Raw genomic sequence first — 6,309 nt, 5'->3', positions numbered from 1 at the left:
AAATTTTGTTAGAGATAAATACTAATAAAAACACTATAAATAGTGTAGTATAAATATATAGAGTAATTTAATAAATAATTATAAGTCGATTAGTGTTTTAGTAAACTCCCTTAAAAGTGACCAAAAATATTGAAACAGTTTAACCGGTACTAGTACAAAAACTATGATATATGTACTTAAGGATAAATTTAATAATTTTTAGATGATTTTTCAAGTGATTTTATTAGGTAATTCAAAATAACTCTATTTATACTATTCATACCTACTGTTTTTATTAGTATTTAACACTAACAAAGTTTTGGTGGTAACTACTGGGAATAAAAATTCCCAGTAGTTACCACTAACCCGAGTTGGTGGTAACTACTGGGAATTATTATTCCCAGTAGTTACCAGTGGTAAAAGGTGGGAAAAAAATTCCCAGTAGTTACCACTGGTAAAAACTTGGTGGTAACTAGTGGGAATAACCCGACTCTTCTCTTTCCGCACAGATTTTATAAGGTCACCTAGTTCACCTTCTTTCAAAATAGTGTACTTACTACTTAGTTCCTGAAGTAGAGGTCTCAGCATTGTAATTTAGAATTTTTATATTATTTCCAATTTCACACAAGCTCTTTAGATCCCAAAACGAGAAAACGAGTGTCTCTGAAATTTCATGCACTTTATGTTTGTCCGTTGTGTTGAAAAGAAGGTTGTATAGAAAACGTAATCAAATAAACTAATAACCCTTCTTTTGCGTTGCCGTAGTCGGGTAAAAAACCCGGGGGCTTTTTTTCTCGGTAATGAATGATGAAAAGAGATCGTGATTCTTTGTTGTAGAAACAATATGAACATTTCCAATTCTTTAAATAGAAATGCTAATTTTGAGTTTTAAGAACGTGGGCCCGAGATTCATAAATTGTAAAAAGAAAAAGACGGAAAGCAAACTGCGCATCGCAAGATACCGTTTGCCATTTAGCCGCGCTCCACCTGATTGGGGCTCAATGCCGTCTGCCGGAGCGCATCCTCTCCACAATTTCCGACTCCATTCTCAGCTTCCTCCAGCCTACGCGGACAACTCTACTTAAATTAATGCAGCATGCATCTTCTCGTGCCAAAATCTTGGTGAACGCACGGGCAAATTAGGTTTTTGATTAACTGAAATTAAATTAATGTATCCCTAGCGCCACTTTGATTCTCAAGGAGCGATTTAAGCCTTTTTACGTTTGGTTAGACTTCATTTTTTATAATATGAGGCAAATAAGCAGACCGACGCCCATGGACACCAGAGGGCTTGTAAGTGCATTGCCGGAATTTAATATAGGAGTACGCTCTTTTACTTGAATGTTTACAGCTCTAGCAGCTCTTTGAGATTAACTTTCTAACAGTTTACAAGAATTCAATTAAGATTTTACTTGGTGTGAATATTTCGTTTAGTAATTAATTACGTATGGATTTTGAATATACCTACTTTATGTAATAAATAATAATGTATCTCGGGTATAATTGAGCAGTTAGTTGGTAAATGTGTTCTGAAAGATTATTTAATTCCGTTTAGTCCGTCTATAAACAATGGAGGTAGTAGGTATTTAACACTATTAATAAGACCTCTTTTAGGTAGCCTAATATGTGACACACTTTTACTCTCTTATAATTGTTCGTTCTAGTTTTGGGTAGGTATGTACGCAGAATTTTATTTGCACAGTAGGATTTTCTCTTTTAAAAGCATGCCACTAGCACACCTTATCGGTGAATAATGCAAATACGCAGAACGAAATGCATTCATAAACAAGTGTTTGTTAACAGACGTTTATTAGATGTTGTTAAGCGTCCATCAAGGCAGATAAAGTCCATTAGCGGCTGACTAGTGAATGAATTGGCGATATCGGCTCAATTGACGGCGGTGGCGCAACAGAGCCAACAGAGAGGATCGCTCGCCCCAGGAACTCTCACAGTATCCTATCTAGTGACCTAAGTGATCGGTCGATCATCTCGTAATAACTCGTAAGATGTTACCGCTTATAGAAATTGGGGCCCCTTTTTACTTAACTGACGAAAAAGTTATACCATAGATCAGTGTTTTTCAAACTTTATGGTGTCACGGCCCTTTATGACCACTAAATTTTTTTCGCGACCCCCCAAACCCCGTTTTTACGTTTTTCTATCTATGTAAAAATAGTCTGCAGACTGCACATGTGCGGAAAGAGAAGAGTCGTGAAATGTATGGGATCCCATACATTCTACGGCTCTTCTTCTTTCCGCACAGACTCTAACAAATTTGGAACCACAGACCAGTGTTTGAAACGCACCTTTCTATCATTCACTCAGTTACATATGCGTTTTAGGATGCACTCTACATATATGTATTTATTTTTATAGGATGGTATTTTTTTTATCACGGGAGCAAAAATCCGTATATAAACGACTTACATATTATTAAGTAATTTAAGATAAAGTTAAGTTAATTCCCAGCAAGCTGGAAATCTTTTTAATACCTTCATTTGGTCCTAAATGCGAATAATCTGAGTTTGCTATCCCAGGAGGTGTGGATAAATTTTAGAAGCCTTGGGAGATACATTTTACCTTGGAATGACAAAACCACTCAATGTAGAAGGAACCCACCGTCAAAATTAATGTCACACTACCAGCAAGGTTGTTATGAATGAAAAAAAATTCGGATTTTAACACGATTTTACCAAAAAAAAAACATATTCAAAGTGGCGGCCATTTTTTACAATGTTTGACTACTACTTAATTCATATTAAGGTACTTTTCGGATCCTCAGATAACAATTTTTATCATGATTAGAGCAAATTATCTGTCGGACGTACCGTTTTTGAACTACAAGCAAAAAACTGAAAAAGAGCAAACATTTTTCCACAATTCCTGGAATAGAGCAAACTCGGATTACAATAATTTAGAACCAAATGAAGGTATTAAGACGATTTTCAGCTTGCTGGGAATGAATTCCTGGAAAAAATCTAATTTGACTGGCCTAACAGATCTTAACTTATTTAACTGTTTAATAAATACAGTTTACCTATCTAATAATGATTTGTTTTATTGATATGTACGTTAACGACCATTAAATTTTAAAGGATTGGATTATTTGTAAGTTAAATAAAATTGAATCTGCTTTCCATAAGTTTCTTTCAAAGCTGAGCTTCGCGACCCCCTTGGACAAGTGCCGCGACCCCCCTGGGGGTCGCGACCCACAGTTTGAAAGACACTGCCATAGATGAATATTTGGGTGAATCAACTTTTAAGTGTTCAACGTCACACGTACAGAGTCCCTGATCGATAATACAAATTTATACAAAAGTATGAGTTTGTTTAGTATTCCGCTATGTTCCTATTAATATTTTCTAACATTTTATTACAAAACATTTCATTTTGTTTATAATTTACCCGTTCTTTATTGGTTGTCCAACAGACCAAAAGTTGGTTTTCCATAGTCGGACGGATTGTCCCCTTGCAACAGTGCACCGTAAAACTTTGTATTAAGAAAAAATACTGTTGTGGAATTGATATTTAAACACATAATCATTTTTATGGATAGGTATCATCAATGAAATATACCGATTTGTTATATTTGCATGTAACGGTTTATGAATTTCTTGCATTTAAATTTTGTCCCTTAAATTATCCACGTCATGCAGGTCAACTGGACAACCATAAATTAGTTATGAAATCTAAATATATATAACGTAGCAAGATACTTGACGACAAGTTCAAGTTTCTGGTAAGCAGATAGGCCTACTCGCCATTTTGATTACACGAAACTCGCGGCGTCAGTCGGTCGAGTACTGTTGGAGAGTGTGGGTGGCTTTATTATATGTCCATCGGACCACTGGCATAAATACATAAATACTTAACATATTACAATAAATTGTATTGTACCAGATACTACTTCACATATTATTATATTTTACCGTAAGGGTGAAATAAATACAAAAAATCTTTAGAATTTATTATACGGCTCAAAGTTTTAGATAAGTCCCTCTGACAACTAGTCACTTGGACAACGGAAGTGGTTGTCCATGGGACATTTTGGTTGTCTCTTGGACTTTTTTAGATTTTTATAGGGTCTGATACAAATTCAATAAAGTATCAGAAAGCACTAACATACATATATATGTTGGTGCTTTCTGATATTTTATTAAATTTGTTTCATTTAGTACCCTCTTTAAGATTTATTATTAATATTTCCATTGGACAACCAGATATGTCTATGGGACAACTAAGTTGTCCCTAAATTGAAAATCAGGTATCTTTATTTTTTTCGTTGTAAATTAAAGAGCAGTTCATTTTTTTTAAAGGTACAATAACACAATATAAAACAAAGTAGCAGGAGCAATTTTCTTACATCACTATAACTATTTCGCGTTTTAATTTAAAAAATCCGATTATGTGAAATAAGAGTTGTCCAGGGGATAAATTTTAGGGATATATTGTGAAATTTCGTGAGTATATGCCATATATAAAGATAAAAAATTATACAGCATTGTTTAATTAATGTAATTAAAATAATTGTTTAAACAATAATTGATGTCTAGTATGTTTAAAAATACTTTTGGATAGTGGTCCAGGGGACAGGGCAGATTTGGGCTGGTGAATATTTTTCGTCATATTCACTAAATTCTTAAAGAAACAGCTCTGCTTTATACATAATCATAAACTAGAGAAACTTATCTTTTAAATAAAGTATATAAATATGGACAATAACAAATAAAAATAAAAATCCATAATTTCATCATGTGGACATTTAAAAGTTGATTCACCCATTTAACTGCATTTAAGTACCTACATACCTAAACTTACCTCTGCATAACTAAAAGTAGGTAGAATGACATTTGTCACTTTCAACATTATCACTACTAGGTAAATTCATCTTTAACCCCCGACGCAAAATGTTTGCAATTTTCGTTTTATCGCTGGTAAACACAATTACAAACATACTAACTTTATTATACTCGTATTCTTGCCGAGTGTGGGCGTGAAGCACCTATAATAGTGCGTGAACTAATTTTATTTAAAGGAACAAAAGGAGAGATGACTAAATCTGTCTTTATGGCCCGGCATATCGCCAAGTCCGTAGCCTTTCGCCTACCCACGACAAAGAGTCCAAAAAACAAGTAGGTACAAATGTGCCTACATTACTACATTAGTGATTTACTGAGTGCAGGTACTTTTTTTAATTAAGAAGTACCTACACATTAGTATTATTTCTTATTCGTGAATTCATTTGTGTGGATTTACGTAGGTTATAATGTGCTTTCTTAATAATTATACTAATTATGATGAGAAAAATTAAAAATAGAGTCAAGCAAATTATGCCCACTACTCTTACTTCTAATTGTAAGTAGAGACTAGGAATGGCGCACTAATGAAACTCAACATATCTGAAGTAAAAGTACGTAGTCCATCAAAGGTCGAACATAACGTTAACAATGCATGGACCTAGCTGGCTGCCCCTAATAGTTGTTCACAAGGAATCGATAATCCCAAGGCGTGGACCCCATTTCCGGGGGTATTTTTGGTAGACAGTGGGTGAGTGGGTGCTACCGTTTACGTGTTTCAGGTGGTAGTCATGACATTAATTAATGACAGGGTTTACGAAGTAGGTATATGGTGGTAATATAAAGGAACATTCGTGAGTTAGGATATCCTCTATTTTACTCGTGTTGTTAAATTCTTCTGCATGCCCCAAATATTTATTTTAATATTGATAATTCGACTCACTCATGGCTTTCTCTACCAGTCAACTATAGCCACTATAGGGCCAAACAGAAAAATATCAAGGTGGGTGCATAGTTTGTAATTTAGGTTTCAGGTTTTTTAGGTAGGTCCAGTATCTTTTTTTTAATCCTAACTCCAGTTAGCCCTACTTTATGTTGTCGTTTGTTTAAAAAAATAAAAGAGACACTAGCATGTGCTGTACACAAGCCCCGAAATATTTTCATTATATGATGCATATTGCATACCTAATGCATTATTAGTAATTTTACGGAAATTCAAACGGAATACTATAATAAGGTTTCCCTAGGTTTTGGCCGATAGTCAGCTCCTCGCTCTACCGTATCTGTACATTACTTATACATACCTGCTATGCTACCAAATTAAGCATTTCTTATCTAAATATCCACGAATAGACGCCCACAAAAATTGTTGAATATGTCAACCTATAGGTACGTCATCTTTAAAGTAAATTTTCCAATATTTACCTACACGAGCACAAGTTCCTTGTGGGTGACGCGAACGAGTCATGCTGGGTGACGTCATCTTCCATCATCATGCAGATATAGACAGCTAGTTAAATACTGCTGCTATTTC

Source organism: Cydia splendana, chromosome 4 (assembly GCF_910591565.1).
Source record: "Cydia splendana chromosome 4, ilCydSple1.2, whole genome shotgun sequence".
Taxonomy (NCBI): Eukaryota; Metazoa; Arthropoda; class Insecta; order Lepidoptera; family Tortricidae; genus Cydia; species Cydia splendana.
This window is presented reverse-complemented; position numbering follows the sequence as displayed.